Here is a 20,742-nt window from a genome sequence, read left to right as displayed (position 1 = left end):
AACCGACTTTGGGGAAGTTAGAAGCAGGTGAGCGCCTGCAAGGAACCCAGCCAATACGGATAGCAACACCAGATGCATAGCCTTTTAAAATAGTTGTTCGGTGTAACTTATCCTAAGTGAGTGTTTTTGTGTCGTGCTAATGACGGGGTTCTAATATAAAGATTAAGATTTCTGTCTATTGCTTGAGAGCCATAAAATATCAGGCATGCGCGCGCACTTACAACTTGCATAAAGCCTCATGCGCGCTTACAACTTGCGTAAAGTCTCATGCGCACTTGCAAGTGTATGCGTATATTTGTGCGTGTATGTATACAAGTAGGAATTTTCCCCAGTCCGTAAGTGTGGTATCATTTGTTGCAATGTCGCTAATATATTTAATAAGTTTGAAATTCGTAATTTACCCTTAATTAGATTTATTTCATTTTTATTGTAATGTCGCCAATATGTTCTCAAGTTTGAAATTCGTAATACCCTGTAATCCTTCATTAGATTTATTTCATTTTTCTGCAACAATTTAAATCAAGGTGCGAAGACTTGGAATGTGTGACCATAACTGGATTTTCTCCTGCCTGCAGCGGTTCCTTTTTGAGCAGACGTAGACATGATGTCCAACCCACATCTAACTTGTAAAAGTAAAAAACTAGTTATTAAAAGATATAATAAGCAAAAAACTGAGAAAAGTGACTTGTGTTTGATGTGCCGATTAGTTTTTATAAGAGTTAACTGATTTGAAAATTCCCCGCTTCAGTAATACATTCTAAATAGCAATGATATCGTTTTTATTTTTTAGTAAATCTTTATTAATTATATTATCAGGAAAATTGAATGATACGCAAACAAATCAAGCCTCCTCTCTCGTGGGCTCTATTTTTCCTTTAGATATTCATGGTGCCCTGAAGAATATTACAACTCATGTATAGTGGGTTACCCATACACTCATTCTTGCTTCAAGTCATACGTCTCTCTCTCTCTCTCTCTCTCTCTCTCTCTCTCTCTCTCTCTCTCTCTCTCTCTCTCTCTCCGCGCGCGCGCAAGAAGAAAAAATGCAAGTCTTCCATTTGATTTAAATTATTGCAGAAAAATTAAATAAATCTAATCAAGGATAAATTACAAGTTTCAAACTTTTAAAATATATTAGCGATGTTACCACAAATAATACCATACTTAAGGACTGGAGAATCCCTACTTGTATACATACATACATAAATATGTGCATACACTTTAGAGTGCGCATGAGGCTTCATGCAAGGTGCTTTCTCCTTTAAATTCAGTGTTACAAAGTCACAATGATCGTAGTGCCTTACAGTGTACGCAGTTGTAATCGACAATTTTACTTATTATACGTAACATTAATCATGTAAATGCTGTTTGAAGTGATACTTGAAATTTCAGGAACTTCTAAAGATATATTTCATTCACAAAATTTTTCGTTCTTTAAGGACAACAGCAACAAGTAAAAAATGCGGTCCATGAAACTTTCAGCCACGGCCCGTTGGTGGCCTGTGTTGTTGACACCTATATCGGTGCCAGATGCACGATCATAGCTAACTTTAACCTTAAATAAAATAAAAACTACTGGGGCTGGAGGGCTGCAATTTGGTATGTTTGATGATTGGAGGGTGGATGATCAACCTACCAATTTGCAGCCCTCTAGCCTCAGTAGCTTTTAAGATCTGAGGGCGGACAGAAAAAGTGCAGACGGACAGACAAATAACCATCTCAATAGTTTTCATGTACAGAAAACTAAAAATAATGGTAATATTCGTCAATATCTATGTCACGCTATGATCGCAAAAGTAATAGAACGGTAATTTCTGACGGTTATCACAGCATCAGCAATAATATTCAAGATATGATAAGTTCAACACAACTGAAACTGGTCACTGTTGTTTATGAATACCCTTGTTTGTGCTCTTGCAGGAATTGTAGTGTTAACCTCTCTCTCTCTCTCTCTCTCTCTCTCTCTCTCTCTCTCTCTCTCTCTCTCTCTCTCTCTCTCTCTCTCTCTCTCTCTGTTGAATGATTTTGCACCTCATGAAAAGGATAATGACCACAGCGCCTTTCTTATGCTTGTGCAGTACATTGCTGATGATACTGAATGTTCTTTGCGGCATCGATGGGCCCCAAGTACTCTTTTGCCTACACACTTTTTCATCACATTCTGGTTTCTTCCACCTAGCTGTCCCAACTCCATAGGAATTTACCTGTGGGTAGTTTTACAGCTCACTTGTCTGTGCCTCTGACCAGACCTACAGATAGGTCTGATTACACTGCTTTATAACTGTTTTATTATTTCCTCATTTGGTTCATTTATCGACTGTTATTTTTATCACTTTGCCGTTGCAGAACCAATGTCCTGATCGTACCCTGTATGAGGTACCTCACATGGTACACTGTAAACATTACTAAAGGCTGTATGCCAGTCGTCCCTTTGCCCCAGCTGCCACCTGTGACCTTCATTCTTGCTTTCTGCTAGTTTTGCTGTCCAACCTCTCTAATTAGTCCTTCCTAGTATAACTGTGGGTTCTCAACCAGTTCCACCTTACATCCTTTTATTTCATTTCCTTTATCTTTTGAATCTCTTTATCTTGCTGTCCAACCTCTCCAACTCCCTCTATTCACTGTCTTGAGCACCGAATGACCAAAAGTGGTCCAGGCTTGGCTTGACAACCTAAATTTCATAAATCATGTCTGAATTTTGTAAGTGGATTTATAGATTCTAAGAGAGTGAGACTGGAAAACTACCTGCGAGGCTATCGAACAGGCTGGGAGTTCATTGGAAGTTAAATGAGGTTAGTATTGATTTTAGTTTATATGTATATATATATATATATATATATATATATATATATATATATATGCTCTATACATATATACTGTATATTAATACATACACATACACCTTTTATACATTCTTTACTAACACAGTGATATATAGACGTCATCAATTTAATCCTCTTACCGAAGTCTCTCAAACTGAAGGGTGCAGCAGTATTTAGATGGATTTGTAACCAAGCGCTTTTCTTTTCATTTTTAACATTTCTCTTACTGATGACGTATCCAAACGTCAAAAAAAAAGATTACTTATAGAATATGTAATCAGCTGCAAAAGAAAGAAAATTGAGCGGTCTGCCTTGAACACTGTCGGAGATACGCGTCTTTGAACAAATAAAGGTATAAACATTTTTACGCTTATCGCTCGAGTCATGTCACTGCTCACAGACGGAATTGTCATAAGAGTCACAAGCCAAAGGGTAAATATTGCTAATTGTCAAGAGCGAGTAGGAAAGATGGAAAACAAAATAATAATGCAATTAAGAGTATACCACCACAATAGAGGTAGATAACATAACCCACTGACATTGAAGTCTGTTGACAACATGCATCACTGTCCGCCCCATGTAGCAAAGATCGTGTGTCCCGGATTTGGTGTTGGATCTGAAAATGAAACGACTGAATTGCTGGACTCTTGATTTTGCAGTTTCTGTCCATTACTGTAGTGAGGTTGCAATTTGGGCTTTACCGATGTTGTTAGAAGGGAAGTGACTGTGACACAGTGAGGTAATGGTTCTGGGAAATCCTTTTAAAGAAGGCATTTTTATTTAGCGGACATGAGGCAGTTTTTGTGGTAGCAGCCATCATAAGAGAAAATAAGCTATTTCGTTTGGCTTTGTCGATGAGAACATTGAAAAGATACAACGCCTGAGGACGTCAAATAACAATCCAACTGTTCTTACAAATCACTTCTCCCATTCTCTCAATTTATTAGTTCTTTTGACCGCTTCTTCATTTCACAAGCCGTTGGTTTCCATTCCATCTAGTTTCTACACTGGTTGTCAGCTTCCTTCTTTGAAGGATGATGTGACAAATCCTTCAGGATTTCCCTTATCCTTTTGTATCCTGCAGGGCTTTGTTTGGCTTTATTACTAGGATGCCCTTCCTTCTAGCCTCATATGAAAGCATTGCAGCGTCCCTTCGGCCCCTAGCTGCAACCCCTTTCGTTCCCTTTACTCAACCTCCGTTCAGGTTCCTTTTCTTCCATCTTGCTATCCACCCTCTCCAGACAATTATTTCATAGTGTAATTGCGAGGCTTTCCTTCCTGTGACACCTTTCAAACCTTTCTACTCCGTTTCTCCTTTCAGCGCTGAATGACCTCATAGGTCCCAGCGTTAGGATTTTGGCCTAAATTCTACATTCTGTGTTCCATATGAAAGCAAGAGTCATTGATTCATCTGTAGAAGCTGGTGACTTTACATCTCGCATGAGCAGGAAGGAAAGAGTTCGGTGAAGTTGTGTTGCCTTTGCTGTGGATCTTCCCTTGTCGATCAGTATATTACAAGTAACAATGCCAGGTTATATTTATAAAGACGAATGTACCATTTTGAGTTGCAGGGTGATCAGGAAATAGCTATATTAGTAGGAAGTAACCTAATTTTTTTAAGAAAATGAAAAGTATATGTCACTCTTCCCTCAGTGAAATAATTCCAGACTGCTATTTTTTTTTTTACTTTTAGCTACACATCCAGAAGCAGTTTACATCGCTTGAGGTTCTCAGAGTATTACGTGGAAGAAATAGAACGATGTGTTTCTCAGATGAGATTTTTCGAAAAGTCTAGTATCCCTTTTACCGTTTAAGGAAAGGATTAATCCTGATATCAGCTTAATGATCCTCAATATTATCAGTGGTCGTGACAAAGGGAACGTTTACTGATACATTTACGAAGCTGAATAGAATTATTAATCTGCGTTTTTCAGTCTTACTCTGAATGTGCTTCATGTGAAAATGATGTCGAAAAAGAAGAAATTTAAGGTTTGATATGAATCTGATATCTGAAGGTGAGAATACAATTGGTAAGAAACAGTATTTATTTACATCTAACAAAATTCGTTTTACCCATTGACCCCATCTACAAGTATACTGAGATTTACACAGTAATATAGTAATTAAATTGACTGTGCAGGTTGTGCTTCAGAATTTCCTATCGATTTTAGGATTGAATTTGAATTCTCTCTCTCTCTCTCTCTCTCTCTCTCTCTCTCTCTCTCTCTCTCTCTCTCTCTCTCTCTCTCTCTCTCATTAACACGGGAATAACAGTATTCTTATGAAGCTGACCTCCCAACCTTTAATAGTAAGCAAGGCATTGTGGTCATTAAAAGGAATTGCCAGAGACTTTCTGCGGATATAATTTTTTCGTATTCCTTAACCTCAGAACTTGCAAAGCTTTGGAAAATGGACACGCTGGTCCTCGGAAGAGAGTTCATCATAAATGACACATATTTGTACATGAATATCGCGAGATCTCTTGACCTTTTCGCCGAAATATGTTTGACGGTTAGATGTAATTTTGAGCGGAATTATTTTAGCGCCACGGTAGCTCGAAATTCTGGAGTATTGGCTTGACCTGGGTTCAGCTACTCTCTACTCGTGATGATTTATCAGTTTTTGTGATTTATTTAGAAAATAGCGTACCCATGCGTTAAATTATCGGTCATGGAAAGAATCGAGTCCAAGCAAGTTCAACCGTAAAGGACATTTCGTACCACTTTTGCAAAATCGAAGATAACTTTATTATGCGTACTTATTTGGGATAACTTTAGTATGCGTACTCATTTGGGACAACTTTATTGTGCGTACTTATTTGGGGCCAGTGGTGAGAGAGAATGGCCTCGGAATGGACGACGGCAAGTCTAAACGTAGACGGCCTCTGTTACACACAGAAAACGCATGAGGGTAAACATTGCATTTTATAATGTGGAGATGCTTTGTTCCGGGAAACCAGCGTAGCCTCGTTTTTGCGCAATCTCCTTCAAGAATATTTGTCTCTTTTTCTCTGCTCATTTTTCGGTTTTGGCCACAACCATCTTTGTTACTCTAACTTTGTTATTAGCGCATTTTCCCGCCAGGACATAACTATGATTTTCCCTTTAAATTTCCCTCCTCCCTTTGTGAAGGGAAGAATCTCAGGCTTTGTGCATAAGGGAAAAAAGCCTGGTCATGAATATTCCGATCCCTTATCTCGGAGCTGGAATTTTTATTTACTATCAGTGTTACTTATATATTTAGATTTCTTATCTTGCTTTCGCCTTCTCTTCGCAATCACCGACATCTGGCTGGACTCCTCCCCCCGACACTGCAAGTAATGACTCCCTCCCTCCCTCCCTCCCTCACTCCCTCCTCCCTCCTCCCTCCTCCCATATGAAACCTTACAACTGTCACCTTTCGTGACCCCAGACGTACGTCACGTGACCTCTTGACTCCCGACACTGATAATGGTGGTTACCGAAGAGTGGGACCTACGCTCAGATCAGGGCTCTGCTTTTGTGCTGACACACTCCTCTCCCATAATTTATGACGTAGTTGCTTGCTCATTTAAAGGCTTTCTTTTGTTTGTTTTTTGCTCTTTTTTTTCTACATCGTGGCTGTTTGCTTCGAGTGTTTGAAGTTGAATCATTAAGGCCACGGGCCGTCCAGTTCACGGCGGCGGGAGAAGGCTGGCTTCTAAATGGTGATTAGTGAAGACGTCACGGTTTTTATGAGCTTGTTCATTTTTTTCCAGGACTTTTGCGGAGGGATATATATATATATATTTTTTTTTTAGTATCGGTAGAAATCTGAAATCTTGCTTAAATAAAGAACTTTGTCATGAATTGACTGGATTATAGTGATCTCTTACTTTTTAGGGGGTTGTCAAGACCTCGCTAGTTACGTTGTTAAAACTGGCTGTTTTTGTTGTCTGTCTTGGAAAAGTTTTAATGTAATATTCTACAATAATAAATTAGGTGGATCTTGTTTGTCCTTCCCAGGTGACACTGGGGAGCTCAAGCATGTACACCCACACCTTCAAACCAGTTTGTCCCGGCCTGGTGGTGCCCGGGGAAGGTGGGGAACGGGATGGTAGGGGAGACATCCACACTCCCCCTACAAACCTGTTTGTCCGCCCCAGTTGTGGGCAGGGTAGGTAGGGGAATGTAGTAGGGGAGACATCCACCCTCCTCCTGCAAACCTGTTTGTCCGCCCCAGGTGGGGACAGGGTAGGTAGGGGAATGGAGTAGGGGAGACATCCACCCTCCTCCTGCAAACCTGTTTGTCACCCCAGTTGTAGGGCAGGAGTAGGTAGGGAATGGAGTGGGAGATATCATCCTCCTCCTGCAAACCTGTTGTCACTTTGATTGTGGGGCAGGTGAGTGAGGAATGGAGTAGGGGACATCCACCCTCCTCCTGCAAACCTGTTGCTCTGCACCCCAGGTGGGGGCAGTGGGTAGAGAGATGGGATGGTGGGAGAGACATCCACCCTCCTCCCCTCCTGCAAGGTGGTGGGGTTTATGCAAACCTGTTTGTATCCACTCTGTTTGAGGGCAGGCAGACCAAAAGTTGGGAGGAGTGGGAGACAGCAGCCTTAAGTTTGCACAAGCTCGTACAGGTAATATAATCTGCCTCATAATGTCTTACATGAGTTCCTAGGCTTTGACCCCACAGAAGGGCTCTGGAGCCCAACAGCTTCTGGCTTTCATTCATTGTCACTCATACTGACCAGATGCAATATTCCTTAACTTCCTTGCTGGAAAATGTAACGTGATAATCGGCGAATGCATATTTCTTAAACGATGCCCAGTTATAAGTGATTTTGGCATTACCCGTAGTTTTGACCAATCTTTCATGAGGGAAGAGGTTGTTGAAGCAACAATCTTCCAACCATCAGTGTTACGAGGTTAAGTATACCTTAGTTTAACCAGACCACTGAGCTGATTAACAGCTCTCCTAGGGCTGGCCCGAAGGATTAGACTTATTTTACGTGGCTAAGAACCAACTGGTTACCTAGCAACGGGACCTACAGCTTATTGTGGAATCGAACCACATTATACCGAGGAACTGAATTTCTATCACCGAAATTAAATTCCTCTAATTCTTCATTGGCCGGCGGAGACTCGAACTCGGGCCTAGCAGAGTGCTAGCCGAGAACTCTACCGATTCGTCCAACGAGGAACTCAGTGTTACAAGGTACTTGTTAGATTAAGAGCAAAGACTACGCATTTGTGTGAATTATACAAAGTTAGTCTAACAAACAACAAGAAATAAATGCGCCGAAGTTTTCTTGGCGCAATCCGAATTTCTGTACAGCGTATAATCAAGGCCACCGAAAATAGATCTATCTTTCGGTGGTCTGGAAGTATAATACTGTGATCCGCGGCCTTGATGATACTTTAACCACGGCGGTAGTGGCCTATCTATATCGTTGCGAAGCACGATCACAGCTAACAACCTAAATAAAATAAAAACTACTGGAGCAAGAGGGCTGCAATTTGGTAGTTTGATGATTGGAGGGTGGATGATCAACATACCATTTGCAGCCCTCTAGCCTCAGTAGTTTTCAAGATCTGAGAGCGGACAGAATAAAGTGCGGACGGACAGACAAAGCCGGCACAATAGCTTTCTTTTACAGAAAACTAAAAATTAGTTAGATTTCAAATGGGGAAAGATGTAACGATTTCGAACTACTTAGTTGCATTACTAACAGTCGTCCTGATTTCCCGGTTGTTCTTATAAACCAAGCAGGGAAATTTCAGCAAATAGAAGGACCCCATTAACAAACATTTACTTGGAAGAACTCGATTTGCGGTAGACTCTGATTGAAAGAGGTTAACTTTTGTGTTACAAACATTATTTTACTCTAGGGGAAACTCTTGGTAGAATTGAACGGAAATCCTTTTCAAATAATGTTTTAAAATGGGAAAAAACAAACCTCTTTGCGAGTCAAGTCCCTTGCCTGGCTTTTTACAATTAAAAACTAAAATCTGGGTTTGTGAATTACAAATGAGCATTTTCGGAGAGCGGCGGGCACTAGCTGATCCTGCATGGGGCCACCTGAGCATGTGCCCCCCCCCCCATGAAAAATAATGACAAAATAATAATATTGACGATTTAGATAATAAAATAACATAAATTAGAAATATAAAAATAGGAAAACGTAAAAAATCTATTATACAGAACTAATAAAGTTTTGAGAAAATTTTTTATGCATGCATATTATACACATACATATTTTTAGATATATGAAATGTATGTATGTATGTTATACATAATATATGTGCATAATATGAAAATTGGTGCGCCCCCCCCCATGGAATTTTTCTGGATCCGCTAATGGCGGCGGGTTTGGGTTAAGCAAAAGAAGTTTTAGTATATCTCCTATGACCGTCCCTTCGGCCCATGGCTGCACCCTCTTTCTGGCCTTTTACTTTACCTCCATTTCCCGCCTTCTTCTTTCAGTCATGCTGTCCAACCTCTCTAACTGTTATTTCTTAGTAGAACGTGGGATTTTCTCTAAGTTCCATCTTCAAATCCTTGTATTTCATCTCCTTTACTTGCTAGTTCTTTTTACCTTGCCGTCCAACCATTCCAACACCCTTTTTTTTTCACTGTCGCAAGCACTGAATGGCCGAAAGTGCCCCTTCAGGGCTTGGCTTGACACCCAAAATTTCATGATTCATAAATCACAATCTCCCATGGCCGACATGTTATGAAAGAATGAGTGAAAACCCTTTGCCATTTAAAGCCGCCTTTTATTTTACGAAATAAATATTTGCTCTGGAGGTTTTCCCCTGCAATTAATGACACTCACCATTCGTAGGCATTAATTACTTAAGGTTCTTTGCAGCGTGCCTTCGGCCAATAGTTTCAACCCCTTTCATTCCTTTTACTCTACCTCTGTTCATATCGTCTTTCATCCATCTTACTTTCCACCCTCTCCTAACAATTGTTTCATAGTGCAACTTCGAGGTTCTCCTCCTGTTACACCTTTCACGCCTTTTTACTGTCTGTTTCCGCTGTGAATGACCTCATAGGTCCCAGCGGTTGGCATCGGGCCTGAATCTCATATTCCGGTTCCAGCATCAGTATAGGGCTTTTGGGCAAACTTTTTCCGCTGTTCTGTAAACAACTCGGTGCCCTTGTTTATCAAAATTGATAAGCAGTTTTGTGTTTCATGTCGCAAGTAAGGACAAGTGCTATTGTAGCTTTTGGAAAAGAATCCGAACGAGCTAAATTCTTTTGGGTAAAATATGCACCTCCCTCAAGCATTCATAAACTGAGGAAAGTCTTTTGCGTGGTAAGAGTAAATTATGTCAGGCTTCTTTGTATTGCTTTCGATTTACTTTTTAAAGTGTTTGCTTGGCGTCTTGATTATGATCATGTGCCCTTTTTAAACCGTTCATCTTGTTTCTTTTGCTTTATTTTTGGTCGACGTAGGTATAAACTTCTCACGAAAAACGCATTAGAAACCCGCGCTTAAGATGCAAGGAAGTACCGTTCATCTTTTCCCGAGAAGACCATAAATATTTGTGTGAGATGCATTGGCCGACAAGACTGCAGATAATCTCCTGTCAGTTTGTCGCCCTGAAGAACCGCGCTCTTTAAAACGCGCGATAATAGCGCGCAATACAAGATGTTTGAAGGCCTTATCGCCGATCGCCTGAGATATCATACCGTAAATTTTCAGTATTATCTAAGACGGCGAGTGAATTGCTAAATGCAAATGAGTCATGGACGAGGAGGGGTGCCGGGGGTGGCTGGCGGAGGGATGGGCGCCTATTACATTATGCTTACATGGCAGGTGAAATCCTCGAATTTTGCTGTACTTGAGAGATGAAAGGAGAAATATTTTATTTCATATAAAATTCCCTCGTAAAGCAACGGTTATAGATTTTGGCTCTTGGTAAATATATTTTTGGCTGCTGTGGCCCTCGTAGCAGTGATGTGTTTATTATGACTGAAGGCTCTGCTGTAAAAGATTTGGTGATCTTTTTCTCTTTATGTGTAAATTTGCATGCTGACTGTTCACATTCTTAATAATACCTTTTCTAGACAGTTTAACGTATTCTGCAGGTTCAGTGCCATGTTGCCAATATTAGGAAAGGTGTCACAGGGTATGGAAGTAAATAGAAGTAAGGTGTGTGTTCGTTTTTCGGTCATAATTAATAAATGTGAAATGAATAAATTTCATGTCTGTATTATGGTTACTCGATTTCACGTCTCAATATTCATTGAGTGATCGTAATAGTTTTCCCCAGTGTCGAAGATTGTTATAAATAAAGCCATCCGGAGAAAGCTGGTGTATGGCTTTTACATGTACCCCCGAGAAAATCATTGGGGAAATCATTTAAAACCCCTGGCTATTACAGCGAACAGCAGACCCCACCGTCATCTATCAGAGAGTCGTTCTTGATCTGCTGTTTCCGAGCGCAAGCATAAATCAGGCGCATGTGGTCATTCCATATATGAATTCAGCCAATGAGGGGAGTTATGCCCGAGCCGAACAGAGCCTATTGTTCTCGTCAATTAGTCGGGATTGCAGCAGCGGCCCAGGTTGGGCGGAGCGTTTTTTGAGGTGATTGCGGATGTATATCCAGTCGGGTATCTTAAAAAATGGACGACATTTCGGCGCTGAATATACATGAATGTCTGGAAATTGCGCCTGGTCTTCATTCGTATCCGAAACATGGATATTTTATTGCCCCTAATGACGAAGGGTGATTGCCATTCAGATATGAAGGCAGGTGATGTTCACGTAATGTTTAAAAGAAAACCCAGACATGCGCACATCCGTCACCTCCTTGCCTTCACATGCAAGCACATTCACGCGCACAAAGTAACGTGTCCAAACATTACGATGACTATGAAATTAAATATATTAAATATACTTGACGTACACGGTCGTTTATTTATATTAGTAAACTTGGGGCCGACAAGTCAGTCTGTCAGTGGGATACTTGAGAACATCGCTAATCTGATTCAATGAAATGCAAATACTGAAGCGTGATTTTATGGTAATAAATTCCACTGGAACTGGCGGAAGAGTGCACTCATGAGGGCTTTCTTGTCGATCAGTTTGCATTTTCGTTTTCTGTAAAAGAAAACTATTGTGCCGGCTTTGTCTGTCCGTCCGCCCTCAGATCTTAAAAGCCACTGAGGCTAGAGGGCTGCAAATTGTTATGTTGATCATCCAAACGCCAATCATCAATCATGCCAAATTGCAGCCCTCTAGCCTCAATAGTTTTTATTTTATTTGAGGTTAAAGTTCGCCGTAATCGTGCATCTGGCAACGATACAGGACAGGCCACCACCGGCCCGTGGTTAAAGTTTCATGGGCCGCGGCTCATGCAGCATTATACCGAGACCACCGAAAGATAGATCTATTTTCTGTGGCCTTGATTATACGCTGAACAGAAAACTCGAATGCGCCGAAGGAACTTCGACGCATTATTTACTTGTTGATAAACAGGGCCACATTGCTGCTTCTGCAGTAGTTTCGTGCTTCAGTTATATATAACCTAGCTCTAGCTGATCGTATACTTTTATGTTAGCGTTATTTTGTTAACTTTAAAACAATATGGAGGATTCGTGTGTCCTAAAGTGGTGTACCTTTTTATTTTCATCCAAATTTGTTTAAATTGATTATTGCTCTTACAATTTTCTCTCGATGTCGTTCCGGTGTCAGTCAGCGAATCCTTTTGAGACGTTTATTTGTCATGAATGATTTGAGTTGTAAGATTTAACCACCTGTACTTGAGAAGGCTTCGTGTCTTTGCTTTATAGCCTTGAGTAAAAGAAGAGAATCGGAACGTTTGTTCAAACTAGGCAAGAATATCACCAAGTGAAGTGTAAAGAAAAAGTTAGCTACTCGCGTTATTACCAGAAGCACAGTAATAATCTAATTTTGGATTACTCTCATATTTCTTATATAGAAAAGATTTCATGGCCTTATACGCTTCTCTCATCGATCATATTATTTCAGAATGCTTTTTGTTTCATGAGAGATGATGTGGTGATTCCAAGTAATTGTTTGGTATTAAAGCTTTGTTTTATATCATAATACATTTTGTGATTCTGTTTGAAATTCAGTAGAAATTCCAGGTATTGCTATTTGTCACAGCAGGTGGCCGGCCAAATTTTCCCACAACTCTTACGTTTCCTAGATAGGCTGCTCTTCATTTCCTTGCCATAGACGCGTTTTTGGAAAGAGTGAAATAAGAAAATTATTTACAGACGTTGACCTTTTTGGGGAAACATGTGTAAGGTGGGAAATCTTCTGAATATATAAATTTCATCTGTTCTGGCTGCATTCACAGTTGCAGTCTCTCTCTCTCTCTCTCTCTCTCTCTCTCTCTCTCTCCTTTAAATCTTTCCCTTGCCGCCTTTGCAGCGAAGCTGCTGCCATCACCTCTGTGAAAATTGTGCGTGATAGTTCAATTCTTCATTTTCTGTAGTGACGACATCACAGGTTCCTTTCAGTGGGGTGGGGGTTTTGGGGGGCGGCGGCCGGGGAGCTCCCTTCCTTCCCTTCTCCGATGACGTTACAAGAGCTCCGTGTTGGGAGCGACCGTTTAGGAAATCCCTCCCCTGACGGATCATATAGTTCGAAGCTCCGGGTGTTGCGGTGCTGAATGGCGGCCGAGGGGATCACTCTCGAGGACCCATCTCCCTCCTCGCCACATCTCATTTCAAGGCGATTTCTGATTCAGTACGACTTAACCAGATCCCCAGATCCACCTCTTGAATTTTGATACCTTCTACATCCTCCTCCTCCTCCTCCTCCTCCTCCTCCGCCTCCTCCTCTTTTCCTCCTTTTTCGCGCAGAGCCTAATGACTCACCTTTGATTCTCGCCTCAACTTTACGGCCAATAACTTCTCCAAATACCATTAATTTCTGTTTACTAACCACGAGGGTGATGTCTGGTTCCTCGGGCACTGGCATATGCAGGATATGAAATGTAGCTGAGAAATTGCACTTTATGATTATGGGATGCGGTTCGGGGTGACTGGAGGTGAAATATCTGTTAGGGGTGAAAGTCTCTCTCTCTCTCTCTCTCTCTCTCTCTCTCTCTCTCTCTCTCTCTCTCTCTCTCTCTCTCTCTCTCTCTCTCTAACGGCGTCTTTGGTTTTTTCTTTCGGTTTTTGAGTGATGAATAATTGTGCTGTTTATAAATGGGTTTGGAGAGAAAAATGAAAAATGTAGAATCACGAAATGGCCAAGAAAGGCAAGTGAAAATGAATGGCCCTCTCTCTCTCTCTCTCTCTCTCTCTCTCTCTCTCTCTCTCTCTCTCTCTCTCTCTCTCTCTCTCTCTCTTCCAAAATGCACTGAATATCAGGCACACCTGTGAATTGTTAAAAAGGGCAAATGAAAGATCCTTTTACACATGGTCCCTTTGATGGAGGGAAGCTTCACATAAGCCCCATATAATAAATGACCTGTGTTTTCGCATTGTCAGTCAACAGTATTAACAAGTGAAAAATGCGCCGATGTTTCTTCGGCGCAATCGAGTTTTCTGTACAGTCGCTACAGCGTATAATCAAGGCCACTTAAAATAGATCGATCTTTCTGTGGTCTCGGTATAATGCTGTATGAGCTGCGGCCCATGAAACTTGAAACACTGCCCGGTGGTGGTCTATCCTATATCGTTGCCAGAAGCACGATTATGGCTAACTTTAACCTTAGTTAAAATAAAAACTGCTGCGGTTAGAGGCTGCAATTTGGTATGTTTTATGATTTAAGGGTGGATGATGAACATACCAATTTGCAGCCCTCTAGCCTCAGTACTTTTTTAAGGTCTGAGGGCGGACAGAGAAAAGTGCGGACGGACAGACAAAGCCGGCACAATAGCTTTCTTTTACAGAAAACTAAAACATTATCCTGTTGTACACATTGCCACCAACGGGGATATGCTAATCTTCACAGACATGAAAAAGCTGCTTGGAAGAGAGATGCTTGCTCTGCATGCAACAGGCGAGTATAAACGGCACCAGGGACTCCCGGGCCTTCAGCGGAGAGCGGCACCGGAACAATCATCTCTGCTTGCAAGTCAGTGGCAAGGTCCAGAGGTCAGTGGCTATGAAACCGAGACTTTGAATTAGCCAGTTTCGAAGCCAGCCAGCTCTCACTCCTCGAATCTCTTTGCGTAGGTAACGCTGTGCCAAGTGTTGTATAGCACTCGGAAGAAATTATTCATCTAATATTGCTAGGAAGTTAAAAGAAATGATGGTATTACTGCTACTTGCTTCAGTTCATTTGTTATACCCGTGTCGTGGCATTGATATGTGTGGATGCTATCGTTATGAAAAAGAAAAGATCTCGAAAGTGGTCTTATTTTCCCCAGTACTTGTAATTAAAAATTACAACATCGTCAGATGCCCGGTCTAGCATTCTTCGATAAGATTTATGTCAGTAGGAAAGTTCCACCATTGCAAGAGGCAAAACATTCTTTGTCATTTCATTTGTCAGATTTGATCAGACTGGTACTGCTCTGCAACCTATATGCTTTAATGCTTTTGGCAAGTTTTTTTTTTTTTTTTTTTGCCATTGTATTTCTAATCTTAACACAAAGCATATTTAAGTCGGTTTTGCATGCTTTCTTTTGGCCGTATATTGTAAAATGTTCTTCATATATCAAGTGTAAAAACATAGTTCTCGATTTCTGATATCCTGCCATCTACAGTGCCGATATTTTAGGATTTTGTTATTCCTGCTCTCCAGACAGAAGTAAGTGTAAGGATAAAAATTTTTAAGGGTGGCTGATGTACTTAATGTACTGTATGGTGTGGTTTTGGTTTAATGAAAACTTGTCATATCTTGCGTGAGTCATCTCTCTTATCAGTGCAGGACACATCTGATTCACTGATTGATTGACTGATATTCGTACCCAGTTTAGCATCACACTTCCTATGGAAATCGACATCGGAAATTCACAGTAAGTTTGTGTTCAATTTTCTCCCCAAAAGGTTATGTATCGCACTCCTAATACTGAAAGCTTTCATGGGTACATCCGTAAACTTTTATTTAACAAGTTAAAAATGCGCCGAAGTTTCTTCGGCGCAGTCGAAGGCCACCGAAAATAGATCTATCTTTCGGTGGTCTCAATATAATGCTGTATGAGCCGCGGCCCATGAAACTTTCAGCCACGCCCTCCGGTGGTGGCATGTCCTATAGCGTTGCCAAACGCACGACCACGACTACGTTTAACCTTGAATAAAATCAAAACTACTGAGGCTAGAGGGCTGCAATTCGGCATGTTTGATGATTTGAGAGTGGATGATCAACATGCCAATATGCAGCCCTCTAGCCCCAGTAGTTTTTAAGATCTGAGAACGGACAGAAAAAGTGCGGACGGACAGAAAAAGCCATCTCAAGAGTTTTCTTTTACAGAAAACTAAAAACTGACAAGTTCAGAATTTCATTTTTTCGACCTTTCAAGAAAAAAGGCTTATTTGATTTGCAGAAAACTTTCATAAATCTCGAAGTAGAAGTTATTTGCCCTTCTGATTCCAGCCACCAGAAGGGAAACGCAATCTCGAGTTTTCTAAATATGGCCATTCAGATGTAAATACCTCAAGGGTAGTGTGACCAGAGATGTATTCAGTCCTGAAGGGGTGAGGGTCACCACTCGTCGATTGCCTTATCAGTGGGCGAAAGGCAGTTTCACTCTTTAACAATACAGTGCTTCCAAGGGAGAGCTGAAGTGGCAATATCTAGCGTTTTCTGGTTAGTACAAACAAGATTGTCCCTTAAATGCAGCCTAAATTCCCCAACTCTTTCCATAAAAGGAAACAGGTCTATGTGTGGCAAAGTAATCTAGTTTAGAAATTTATAGTCTGGAAACCTAATCTGTGTAACTAATTCAAGTTGATATGTATGGAAAATGCGCCATGTGGACTCATACTAACAAACGAATTGTTGATACAGAATGACAAAGAACTTTTTCAGCATATCGGTTTTCACCTAAGAGATCCTAAGGCGTTAGACAGCAAAAGGTTGATGACATTTTTTGTAGATAAGGCAGATGTAAGGCATCACCTTCGCATCATATCCTCAAATGAGATTGAAGATTACAACTGCTTTGGAAATTTACCGGTTAGTTTAGATGAGAAAAACATAATTTTATAGAACATGTGGCTCTTTTGTGTACCTATGTGCTCGAAAAAAGGCCTAGAAAGTAATGTAGACTCTAAACTATGCTGCATGTAGTGTTGAGCATGGTCAACTTCCCAACTGTAAATGTTTTCATCATTCATCAGTGGGATTCCTCCAGAAAGGAGTTGGATTTAAAGTAAAAATGAGCTGCATTCTCTTGCAGCAAGTGCTAGACCCTAGCATTTTGAATAGATTAAATTCTAAAATACAGAATGTTTGTTGGTCTGAAAGGTTCCCCCTTGAATGCCAGCTAGTTTTTTTTATAAACGAAAGGGAAGTTCCTCCCATTCTATTTTAGGTAGCCTTACCCTTATTGTCCACTTTTTATACTTTTTACACTGCATGAAGATGTAAGAAGTCTATCTCCCTCCTTTTTAAGACCCCATTAAACCCTAACCCCTGGGTCTTAATACACTATGCAGCTTTGAGTTGAGGGTGAGATTTTACTTACTAAAATAACATGAATGTATATTCAATTTCATTCTTTAATTATATCAAGTACTGGTAGAATTTTTCTTAAAAGCAAGGGTTTATTATTCAGAACTGGTAAGATAAGTGACCCTCATAGGTTTGTTGTGCTAATGCTTAACTGGAAAGTTTTGAGGTACACATTTCTGCTTAGTATTACATCTTTGGCTTAATATAGAATTGATGTAGTGGAAAGAAGCAAGTACTGTATGAGGGTTTAAATGGGGATATGAAAAATCTCGAGGCTTTACAAAATGCCTCAGAGAACTCAGCCCTAGCACCTATTACGTCTACCAAGCAGCCCTAGGTCTGAGTGCCAGCAGGTGGAAGGGGCATTTCTTTCTGCTTCAGAAATGAGTGTGAGGGGCATGCCTTTCTGCTTCAGAGATGTGTATGATAGAGTCCGTAGCCTTATCATCCTTCCTTGCCATGTCATGTGTGTCAAAGAAAGTTCTTTCTGAATTTCAGGGATTAGGCAACACCCCTTACCTTGTAAGGTATCTGGTCTACATGTGCGCCTCTGACACACACACCTCTTCGATCACTTCAAGAAACCAAAAAAAAATCATATTTTTGAATACTTCTTTCTTGCACCTGCCTGTATGAACAAAAATGTCAGCACTGATGTGTTCTCCTTCACATGTAGCGTTGCATAGCTAACACCGCACACTAAAGAATTTGCATCTTAATTATCTCCCACAAAATCATGAAAGGAAGACACCAAGAAGAACCTGGATCTTTCACTGGGAACTGAAGGGTTTTGTGCTTTCCAAGTGTTGTGCTGTGTATGTTAGACCATGTAATTCTCCAACCCTCTTTGTCGATGCAAGTGCCAAATGAAACACAGTCTTTAATGTCACAACCTTTGTCCAAGGTTCTTGTCAGGGATTCAACAGCTGCGAAGAGAAACTTTCAAAGACTAATGTGACATTCCACTCAGGGGTTTCAATTCTTGGGGTGTAAAAGACTGCTCAAAACTCATCAGAAGCATGTGATCTCCGGCAAAGCTGAGAGATCCTTGTCCTTCAGATAGACTGCCTTTACCTCTCGGCACCTCCATGGTACCACCCATAAGCTGTTTGATACATTTTCCGTGGGTCATGTTGTGGTAGCTCAACATGTGTGGCTGCCAAGCTCTTATTGAACATAAAGGCAACTTTACTAAGGTGTATGGTGAAAATGGTTGGATATATGGTGTGTAGTTGATCACTTTCCTTTTCTATCTCCTTCCTAGCCTTACAAGGCGATAATGTTGAAGGTAAATGAATTAGCATATTCCATTAAATCCTGTATGATATCAATTATTTGTGTTTTTATCTGTTGCTTTTGTTAATTTCTTGTAATTTTTTGTATGTTGAGTCACTAACCTGGCACAGAAAGTGCCCATCACAGTTTCAGGATTCTTAATCTTTACCTAGAATATTTTGGGGTCACTCATCTATACTTGACACCCTTCAAGTCGCTTTTATTTGTACCATCTCGGATTAATGTACCCAAAATAATAACCATACAGGTGGGATTTGAGTTTAGGAAATGGGTAGATGTCAGGTGTTTACAGATTGGATGAGTAATGGGGAAAAAAAGCAACAGTTCAGAAGAAAGATTGATTGCTTAAGCTATTACCACCTGCGATTGTTTTTCTCAGCTATTGAAGTTCTGAAGCTTAGTACTCCCTGTTAATTGTTTGAACCTCTTCAAGTAGTCATTCATGATAAAACCCTCAGAATCCGAAAGTAGGAAATTTCCTTGACGACAGACATCATTTTCTCGATTTTTGTTTCATTTCTAATTCATTTATTCATTTTGGAGTTTGTAAACATAGTTTCTGTTGATTGCTTTGGATCTTTGATTCACGTTTCAATTGATTGCTTGGGATCTTTCATTTAGGTTCAAAAGTTCTATTCTCACTTACTGTTTTTCTATAGTAATTGTCTGAATGAGGCTGGATGCGTGTCAAAGGTGTCGGGAAGTTTCGAGTTTGGTCAACTTGTGTTCTGGCGCCTACTTTCAGAGTGCCACTGAAAATTGTGATAGCTCCAAGTGGTACCAGGTGCCCGAAGTCTCAGCTGACAGCTGGACTGTCAAACGTGTATGATCCAAAAACATGCAATGAATGTCCTTCATTGCATGATCGTCGTTGATTGATATTTTGGGCCGCCTCGGCATGGGTTCATCTTTTGTGCTGCCCCTCCCCAGCTAGGTTCGATAGACTCCTGTTTGTCTATTTTGGTATTTCTTTTACGTCTAACGACCTTCCAATGGCCTTACCTCTAATGTGATAAAGGCAGTCAAGTGATTTCTTGTGCATTGTGAAATTACTGTATTCTTTCCGTGTGCAACTGATAGCTTTTTGAATGACATAACTTAAATGAACCTAAAGGAAAAAAGTTTTTGGATGTAATAAAAATCAGAATTATTGATTTATTCGAAGATAATATTCCTCTATCATCATTACTGAATTCTCTCTCTCTCTCTCTCTCTCTCTCTCTCTCTCTCTCTCTCTCTCTCTCTCTCGTGCACACTCTTGTCTCAAACGTTCCGTTCTTTAAGACTATTTTTTACGATAGAATTTTTTCCTCAAATAGGGGCGAAAAAAAATCTCTTTGGTTTATTGAAAAAGATTTTGCTTTAGTTGCTCCTTAAAGTCTGTTTTCCTTCCGTTATAATGATAATTATGCTCATTTTGATGATAATTACGCTCATTTCTGCGGATGAAATTATTAGGTATGACTTTTAACGACCGGGATAAGCAAAAATTCCTAGTCTTGCAAAATACTCTTTGACGTTTAATTTCTCGTCGACGATTGGGATTTTATTTTGAAGTTAAGAAGACTACCCTCCAGGTGATTCCTGTGTAATTATGAAAGCTCCGCCATTATTTTGGAAATTGTAAAGCGGTCCGATAAATAGGGCTTATCCTGCACAGAAGATTTAAAATTAAAACTTGTGCAACTCAGAGACGTAGTACGAAGTTATAGACACTTACCAAAACTGTAGTTTAACTGTCATACCCATTTATCTCATTTTGAATGATAAACGATTTTCTTTATTTCCTATCAAAATTCAAATTTTGCAAAATAACACCACCTCAAGCACTATACTAACGATTAAAGTATATTTTTCTCCAAAGAACAATACGCAAGAGCTGGGTAACTGTCAGGTTGCAGATATTATTATTATTATTCTTACGGTTCTGAAAATTTTTTGATATGTGAAAATTGTAGTACAGTAAAACACGCTGATGTTATTTCTTCTTCAGATTTCTCCTTCAGTAGGAAAGATGATATAAATGCGAAATAATCATCCTGAGT

General features: G+C 40.3%; 1 long non-coding RNA gene across 1 annotated transcript in view; it reads left to right on the top strand.

Moving 5' to 3' along the window:
* Positions 1-20,742, top strand: part of LOC136852290 (uncharacterized) — a 156,113-nt gene that overhangs the window by 46,601 nt on the left and 88,770 nt on the right. The window lies entirely within an intron of this gene.

This window comes from Macrobrachium rosenbergii, chromosome 25 (assembly GCF_040412425.1).
Source record: "Macrobrachium rosenbergii isolate ZJJX-2024 chromosome 25, ASM4041242v1, whole genome shotgun sequence".
Classification (NCBI taxonomy): Eukaryota; Metazoa; Arthropoda; class Malacostraca; order Decapoda; family Palaemonidae; genus Macrobrachium; species Macrobrachium rosenbergii.
Note: the sequence above shows the minus strand (reverse complement) of the source record. Positions and strands in the feature narration are given on the sequence as shown.